The sequence below is a fragment of the Triticum aestivum genome, chromosome 7D, assembly GCF_018294505.1.
Source record: "Triticum aestivum cultivar Chinese Spring chromosome 7D, IWGSC CS RefSeq v2.1, whole genome shotgun sequence".
Classification (NCBI taxonomy): domain Eukaryota; kingdom Viridiplantae; phylum Streptophyta; class Magnoliopsida; order Poales; family Poaceae; genus Triticum; species Triticum aestivum.
The window spans coordinates 226,445,028-226,455,011 of NC_057814.1; positions in this window are offsets into that span (position 1 = coordinate 226,445,028).

Genomic DNA, 9,984 nt, shown 5'->3' on the forward strand with positions numbered 1-9,984 from the left:
CTGCGAAATGGCTTGAGGCCATGAAATCTGAGATGGGATCCATGTATGAGAACAAAGTATGGACTTTGATTGACTTGACCGATGATCGGCGAGCCATTGAGATTAAATGGATCTTCAAGAGGAAGAAGGACATTGATAGTAGTGTTACTATCTACAAAGCTTGAATTGTCACAAAAAGGTTTTCGACAAGTTCAAGGTGTTGACTACGATGAGAGTTTCTCACTTGTATCTATGCTTAAAGTCTGTCCGAATCATGTTAGTAATTGCCGCATTTTATGAAATTTGGCAAATGGATGTCAAAACTGCATTCCTTAATGGATTTCTTAAAGAAGAGTTGTATATGATGCAACCAGAAGGTTTTTTCAATTCGAAAGGTGCTAACAAAGTGTGTAAGCTCCAGTAATCCATTTATGGACTGGTGCAAGCATCTCGGAGTTGGAATGTAAGCTTTGATAGTGTGATCAAAGCATATGGTTTATACAGACTTTTGGAGAAGCCTGTATTTACAAGAAAGTGAGTGGGAGCTCTGTAGCATTTTTGATATTATATGTGGATGACATATTGTTGATTAGAAATAATACAGAATTTCTGGATAGCATAAAAGGATACTTGAATAAAAAAATTCAATGAAAGACCTCAGTGAAGCTACTTACATATTGGGCATCAAGATATATAAAGATAGATCAAGATGCTTGATAAGACTTTCGATGAGTACATATGTTGATAAGATTTTGAAGGAGTTCAAATGGATCAGTCAAAGAAGGAGTTCTTGCCTGAGATGTAAGGTGTGAAGTTGAGTAAAAACTCAAAACCCGACCACGGCAGAAAATAGAAAGAGAATGAAAAGTCATTCCCTATGCCTCAGTCATAGGTTCTATAAAGTATGCTATGCTGTGTACCAGACCTATTTTATACCTCACCATGAGTTTGGCAAGAGGGTACAATAGAGATCCAGGAGTGGATCACTGGACAACGGTCAAAATTATCTTTAGTGGAATAAGGACATGTTTCTCGGTTATGGAGGTGACAAAAAAGTTCACCATAAAGGGTTACGTTGATGCAAGCTTTGACACTGATCCAGGTGACTCTAAGTCTCAATCTGGATACATATTGAAAGTGGGAGCGATTAGCTAGAGTAGCTCCGTGCAGAGCATTGTAGACATAGAAAATTTGCAAAATACATACGGCTCTGAATATGGTAGACCGGTTGACTAAACTTCTCTCACAAAGCAAAACATGATCACTCTTTGGGTGTTAATCACATAGCGCTGTGAACTAGATTATTGACTCTAGTAAACCCTTTGGGTATTACTCACATGGAGATGTGAACTAATCACATAAAGATGTGAACTATTGGTGTTAAATCACATGACGATGTGAACTAGATTATTGACTCTAGTGCAAGTGGGAGACCGAAGGAAATATGCCCTAGAGGCAATAATAAAGTTGTTATTTATATTTCCTTATATCATGATAAATGTTTATTATTCATGCTAGAATTGTATTAACCGGAAACTTATTAGTACATGTGTGAATACATAGACAAAACAGAATGTCCCTAGTATGCCTCTACTTGACTAGCTCGTTAATCAAAGATGGTTAAGTTTCTTGACCATAGACATCTGTTGTCATTTGATGAATGGGATCACATCATTAGAAGCATGATGTGATGGACAAGACCCATCCATTAGCTTAGCATGTTGAACGTTTAGTTTTATTGCTATTGCTTTCTTCATGACTTATACATATTCCTTTGACTATGAGATTATGCAACTCCCGAATACCGGAGGAACACCTTGTGTGCTATCAAACGTCACAACGTAACTGGGTGATTATAAAGATGCTCTACATGTGTCTCCAAAGGTGTTTGTTGGGTTGGCATAGATCGAGATTAGGATTTGTCACTCCGAGTATCGGAGATGTATCTCTGGGCCTTCTCGGTAATGCACATCACTATAAGCCTTGCAAGCAATGTGACTAATGAGTTAGTTGTGGGGTGATGTATTACGAAACGAGTAAAGAGACTTGCCGGTAACGAGACTGAACTAGGTATGATGATACCGACGATCGAATCTCGGGCAAGTAACATACCAATGACAAAGGGAATGACGTATGTTGTTATGCGGTTTGACCGATAAAGATCTTCGTAGAATATGTAGGAACCAATATGAGCATCCAGGTTCCGCTATTGGTTATTTACAGGAGATGTGTCTCGGTCATGTCTACATAGTTCTCGAACCCGCAGGGTCTGCACGCTTAACGTTCGATGACGATTTGTATTATGAGTTATGTGATTTGATGACCGAAGTTTGTTCGGAGTCCCGGATGAGATCACGGACACGACGAGGAGTCTCTAAATAGTCGAGAGGTAAAGATTCATGTATTGGAAGGCTATATTCAGACATCAGAATGGTTCCGAGTGATTCGGGTATTTTTTGGAGTACTGGAGAGTTACGGGAATTCGCGAGGGGAAGTTAATGGGCCTTATTGGGCTTTAGTGGAGAGAGGGAAGAAGGGCCACGAGGTGGCGCGCGCCTCCCCCTGCCCAAACCGAATTGGACAAGGGGTGGGGGCACGCCCCCCTTCCTTCTCCCTCTCCCTCCTTTCCTTCTTTCCACTCCGAAAAGGAAAGGGAATCCTACTAGGACTTGGGAGTCCTAGTAGGACTCCATACACTTGGCGCGCCCCTAGGAGGGCCGGCCTCTCTCCCTCCCTCCTTTATATACGTGGGCAGGGGGCACCCCAAAGGCACTCCAAGATTTGTCTTAGCCGTGTACGGTGCCCCCCTCCACAGTTACACACCTCGGTCATATCATCGTAGTGCTTAGGCGAAGCCCTGCGCCGGTAACTTCATCATCACCATCACCTCGCCGTCGTGCTGACGGAACTCTCCCTCGTCCTCAACTGGATCAAGAGCTCGAGGTACGTCATCATGCTGAACGTGTGCTGAACACGGAGGTGTCGTACGTTCGGTACTTGGATCGGTCGGATCATGAAGACGTTCGACTACATCAACCGCGTTACTAAAAGCTTCCGCTTTCGGTCTACGAGGGTACATGGACACTCTCTTCCGTCTCGTTTCTATGAATCTCCTAGATAGATCTTGTGTGATCGTAGGAATTTTTTTGAAATACTGCGTTCCCCAACAAAAACATACATCAAGTGAATCAATAGAATACCCCATTGTCACCACGGGTATTCCACACAAGATATACATCAAGTGTTCTCGTATCCATAATAGTATTCAATCCGATAATAGTGAAACCTCAAAGGTAAATCTCAATTCATCACAAGAAGGTAGAGGCGGAGAACCACCATATGATTCAACTATAATAGGAAAGTTACCGGTACATCAAGATCGTGCCATATCAAGAACACGAGAGAGAGAGAGAGAGAGATCAAACACATAGCTACTGGTACATACCCTCAGCCCCGAGGGTGAACTACTCCCTCCTCATCATGGAGAGCGCCGGGATGATGAAGATGGCCACCGGTGATGGTTTCCCCCTCCAGCAGGGTGCCAGAACAGGCTCCCGGTTGGTTTTTGTGGCTACAGAGGCTTGCGGCGGCGGAACTCCCGATCTAGGTTTCTTTCTGGGGGTTTCTGGATTTATAGGAATTTTTGGCGTCGGTTTCACGTCAAGGGGGGGTTCAAGAGGCAACAGCAAGACAGGGGGCACGCCCTAGGGCGGCGCCCTCCACCCTTGCCGCTTCCTCGTGAAGCTTCTGGCCCAACTTCGATGCCCCGTGAGCTTCTTCTGGTCTATAAAAAATCACCGTAAATTTTCAGCTCGTTTGGACTCTGTTTGATATTCCTTTTCTGTAGAACTCAAAAAGGGAAAAAAACAGAAATTGGCACTGGGCTCTAGGTTAATAGGTTAGTCCCAAAAATAATATAAAATAGCATATAAATGCATATAAAACATCCAAAATAGATAACATAATAGCATGGAACAATCAAAAATTATAGATACGTTGGAGACGTATCAAGCATCCCCAAGCTTAATTCCTGCTCGTCCTCGAGTAGGTAAATGATAAAAACAGAATTTTTGATGTGGAATGCTACCTAACATATTTATCAATGTAATCTTCTCAATTGTGGCAAGAATATTCGGATCCATAAGATTCAAAACAAAAGTTTAATATTGACATAAAAACAACAATACTTCAAGCATACTAATAAAGCAATCATGTCTTCTCAAGATAACATTGCCAAAGAAAGTTATCTCTACAAAATCATATAGTCTGGCTCTGCTCCATCTTCATCACACAAAGTATTAAATCATGCACAACCCTGATGATAAGCCAAGCAATTGTTTCATACTTTTGATGTTCTCAAACTTTTTCAACATTCACGCAATACATGAGCGTGAGCCATGGATATAACACTATAGGTGGAATAGAATATGGTGGTTGTGGAGAAGACAAAAAGAAGGAGATAGTCCCACATCAACTAGGCGTATCAATGGGCTATGGAGATGCCCATCAATAGATATCAATGTGAGTGAGTAGGGATTGCCATGCAACGGATGCACTAGAGCTATAAGTGTATGAATGCTCAAAACGAAACTAAGTGGGTGTGCATCCAACTCGCTTGCTCTCGAAGACCTAGGGAAATTTGAGGAAGCACATCATTGGAATATACAAGCCAAGTTCTATAATGAAAAATTCCCACTAGTATATGAAAGTGACAAAATAGGAGACTCTCCATCATGAAGATCATGGTGCTACTTTGAAGCACAAGTGTGGTAAAAGGATAGTAGCATTGCCCCTTTTCTCTTTTCTCTCATTTTTTTTATTTTGGGCTCTTTGGCCTCCCTCTTTTTTTCCTCTTTTTTTATTTTTTGTCCGGAGTCTCATCCCGACTTGTGGGGGAATCATAGTCTCCATCACCCTTTCCTCACATGGGACAATGCTCTAATAATGACGATCGCATCACACTTTTATTTACTTACAACTCAAGAATTACAACTCGATACTAGAACAAGATATGACTCTATATGAATGCCTCCGGCGGTGTACCGTGATGTGCAATGATCAGGAGTAACATGTATAAAAAATGAACGGTGGCTTTGCCACAAATACGATGTCAACTACACGATCATGCAAAGCAATATGACAATGATGAAGCGTGTCATAATAAACGGAACGGTGGAAGTTGCATGGCAATATATCTCGGAATGGCTATGGAAATGCAATAATAGGTAGGTATGGTGTCTGTTTTGAGGAAGGTATATGGTGGGTTTAATGCACCGGTGAAAGTTGCTCGGTACTAGAGAGGCTAGCAATGGTGGAAGGGTGAGAGTGCGTATAATTCATGGACTCAATCATTAGTCATAAAGAAATGACATACTTATTGCAAAAATCTATTAGTCATTGAAACAAAGTACTAGGCGCATGCTCCTAGGGGGATATATTGGTAGGAAAATACCATCGCTCGTCCCCGACCGCCACCCATAAGGAAGACAATCAATAAATAAATTATGCTCCAACTTCGTCACATAACGGTTCACCATACGTGCATGCTACGGGAATCACAAACTTTAACACAAGTATTTCTATCAATCCACAATTACTCACTAGCATGACTCTAATATCTCTTTATATCTCAAAACAATCATAAGGAATCAAACATCTCATAGTATTCAATGCACTTAATATGAAAGTTTTTATTATATCCCTCTTGGATGCCCATCATATTAGGACTAAATTCATAACCTTAGCAAATTACCATGCTGTTTAAAGACTCTCAAAATAATATAAGTGAAGCATGAGAGTTCAACAATTTCTTCAAAATAAAACCGTCACCGTGCTCTAAAAAGATATAAGTGAAGCACTAGAGCAACTACCCAGCTCAAAAGATATAAGTGAAGCACATATGGTATTATAATAAATTAACAATTAATGTGTGTCCCTCTCAAAAGGTGTGTACAGCAAGGAAGATTGTGGCAAACTAAAAAGCAAAGACCCATATCGTACAAGACGCTCCAAGCAAAACACATATCATGTGGTGAATAAAAATATAGCCTCAAGTAAATTTACCGATGGATTGAAGACGAAAGAGGGGATGCCATCCGGGGCATCCCCAAGCTGATATGCTTGGTTGTCCTTGAATATTACCTTGGGGTGCCTTGGGCATCCCCAAGCTTAGGCTCTTGCCACTCCTTATTCCGTAGTCCATCGAAACTTCACCCAAAACTTGAAAACTTCACAACACAAAACTCAACAGAAAACTCGTAAGCTCCGTTAGTATAATAAAGCAAATCACCACTTAGGTACTATTGTGAACTCATTCCAATTTTATATTGGTGTTATATCTACTGTATTCCAATTTATCCATGGTTCATACCCTCCTATACTACCCATAGATTCATCAAATTAAGCAAACAACACAATGAAAGTAGAATCTGTAAAAAACAAAACAGTCTCTAGTAATATGGAAACTTCGTATACTTCTGTAACTCCAAAAATTCGGAAAAATTAGGAAACTCTAGGCAATTTGTATATCAATCTTTTGTAAAAAATTCAGATCAAAAGCACGTTCCAATGAATTTTCAAAATTCCTGGACTGACAGCAAAAGTTTATGTTTTTGCACAGAATCAAGTCAACTATCACCATAGACCATCCCAAAGGCCTTACTTGGCTCAAACACTAATTAAAACACCAAAACACAATTAATACAGAAGTAATATTGTGTATTTATTGAAAAACAGAATAAAAAACGAGAAACACAAAAAAATTGGGTTGCCTCCCAACAAGCGCTATTGTTTAACTCCCCTAGCTAGGCATGATGATTTCAGTGATGCTCACATAAAAGATAAGAATTGAAACATAGTGGGAGCATCATGAAGCATATTACTAGCACATCTAAGTCTAACCCACTCCCTATGCATAGGGATTTTGTGAGCAAACAATTTATGGGTACAAGAATCAACTAGCATAGGAATGCAAAACAAGCATAACTTCAAGATTTTCAACACACAGAGAGGAAACTTGATATTATTGCAACTCCTACAAGCACATATCCCTCCCTCATAATAATTTTCAGTAGCATCATGAATGAATTCAACAATATAGCTATCACATAAAGCATTCTCTTCATGATCCCCAAGCATAGAAAATTTACTACTCTCGACATTAGCAAAATTATTCTCATTCGGAATAGTGGGAGTATCATAAGAAACTCGAATACTATAAATTGTCTCCACATTAAAAGGGTAATGTTCAGAAAAGGGTAATAATAATCATAACAAGTTTTATAAATATAATCATCACTACTTTTTATAACATAAGTGTCATCACAATAATCATCATAAGTAGCAACTTCATTCTCATCATAATCAATTGAAACCTCTTCCAAGATAGTGGAATCATTACTAAATAAAGTCATGACCTCTCCAAATCCACTTTTAACATTATAATCATCAAAAATAGGAGGCATGCTATCATCATAATAAATTTTCTCAACATAACTTGGGGGACAAAAAATATCATCTTCATCAAACATAGCATCCCCAAGCTTGTGGCTTTGCATATCATTAGAATCATGGATATTCAAGAAATTCATACTAACAACATTGCAATCATGTTCCTCATTCAAATATTTAGTGCCAAACATTTTATTAACTTCTTCTCCTAATACTTGAGCACAATTTTTCTTTCCATCATTTTCACGAAAGACATTAAAAAGATGAAGCATATGAGGCAACCTCAATTCCATTTTTTTGTAGTTTTCTTTTATAGACTAAACTAGTAATAGAACAAGAAACTAAAATATTCAATTGCAAGATCTAAAGATATACCTTCAAGCACTAACCTCCCCGGCAATGGCGCCAGAAAAGAGCTTGATGTCTACTACGCAACCTTCTTCTTGTAGACTCGTGTTGGACCTCCAAGCGCAGAGCTTTGTAGGACAGTAGCAAATTTTGCTCAAGTGGATGACCTAAGGTTTATCAATCCGTGGGAGGCATAGGATGAAGATGGTCTCTCTCAAACAACCCTCCAACCAAATAACAAAGAGTCTCTTGTGTCCCCAACACACCCAATACAATGGTAAATTGTATAGGTGCACTAGTTCGGTGTCGGGTGGTAGGTGCGACATATGCCAACGGGTGGCTTATCATTGTGGGAGCCAGTAAGACATTGCCGGTGCCTGGAAACGAGATAAGGTGAAGACATGCACGCCGGTGAATCTTACCCAGGTTCGGGGCTCTCCATGGAGATAACACCCCTAGTCCTGCTCTGCGGGGTCTCCGCATGATCACTAGATCAACACAAGTGGCTACAAGTGGCTCCTTGAGCTGTTCGGCTAGAGGAGGAAGAAGGGCAAGGCTAGCTCTCCTCTTCTCTCTATGTGGTGTCTAAAACTCTAAGAGATCAACAATGGTAATCCGGCTGGATGCGGGTCCAGGCCGTCAGTGTCTGTATCCGCCGGCTTCTCCGCCGGCCGCTGGGGCCTGCCGTCTGGTGGGTCCCGCCGGCTGCCGGCCTCTTGGCCGACAGGCCGGCCCCACCGCCTGGGGGTCTTGCCGGCGGCTGGTTACTGTAGCCTCGCCCCTGATGACGAGGGCTTTGCCGAGGTAAGCATGGCTATAGTGCCGCCGTCTGGCGGGCTCTCACTGTAGTCTTACCTCGTCTTGTCTCCTTAATGATGCACATACTTCGAGGGAGTGAGGTAGCCGGCTATTGGGAGCCGGCTACACCCCAGGCCGACTGGGGGGGGGGGGGCTTGGCCGCCTTCGAGCGTCTCTCTGGCTGAAGGGACCCGCCGCCCGCGGGCCGTACTGACAGCCTGTCGTGGGTGGCGTCATGGTCAACATGGCAACAGTGCCGCGCCGGACGGGGGATGGCCCACCCGTACGACGCACTGTGGCCATGCGTGCTCCGGGATTTGGGGGTGGCAGGCTTTACTGTAGCCACGCCCCGTCTCGTCACCGTTATGTGGGTGCAGTCCTTGAGGGTGCAATCTTGGCCGCTTGCCGGGAGCCGACCCTCTTGTGGCCGGCATCGTGGAGTCGGTCTTCTTGTGGCTGGCTTCTTGGAGTCAGCCTTCTTGTGGCTTTCTTCGGGAGGGTTTTAGGGCCGGGCCGCCTTCCAGTAGTCGGCCTGTGAGATAGTCGGCCAGGGGAAGGCGGCCCTGTGCTTTGGGTGATTGAAGGCTCGATCGACCCGATAATTTTTGAAGAGCCAGGGGGAGTCGGTTAGGCTACCCGTGGTCATTTACTCCGACAGTAGCCCCCAAGCCTCTGGGCAACTTGGCAAAGTTGGGCGGAGGTTTTTTGGCGGGTGTTCACGGAAATGATCATGCAAAAGATCAAGTTAGTTCACATAGATATATCAAATGAGTGCTTTTAGTATTGCAAGTTTTATGCGGAGGGTGCCGACTCGGTTTCGTCCGAGCCCCCTTCAATCTTTTTCGTGTTCCCTCCGCTTTTTGGCTTTTGCTCTCGCTCGCTGGACAGCCGCTGTGCGGTCTGTGGCTGAGAGTGGGCCGCGAAGTGGAGTGTACAGTACTCAGACTCTGGGAACGGATTTAACCGAGCTGATACTCATAAAGCAAACGGTCGGGTCGCCCGAAGCGTTTCTCTTCCCGGATGTTTTTCGCATGGGGTGACCTCCAGCTTTTGCTCTCGCTAGCCGGACAGCCGCTCTGCGGTCTGTGGCTGAGAGGTGGGCCTTTGGTACTGCACACGCTACTAAGCCGTCTATGGGAAAAAACGTCTCAGGCCAAGCGGCCAGCCCCCGGGCCAACTCTGGCTGGCACCGGGGCGAACAGTGGTGCAACTGCAGTAAAAATGCGGAGATAGCCCCCGAGCATCGCTCGGGGTTATCTGTGCTTGCGTGATGCAAAAATATGCGGGTGAGGAGCTCACATAGATTTTCGTGTAGTCGCGGCAGAGGTTGTCGAAGACAGCCGACGCGGCTCGGCGCTCGCGGAGCGCGCCGGCGCACCCGCTGGGTGTAGCCCTCGAGCCTCCAGGCGC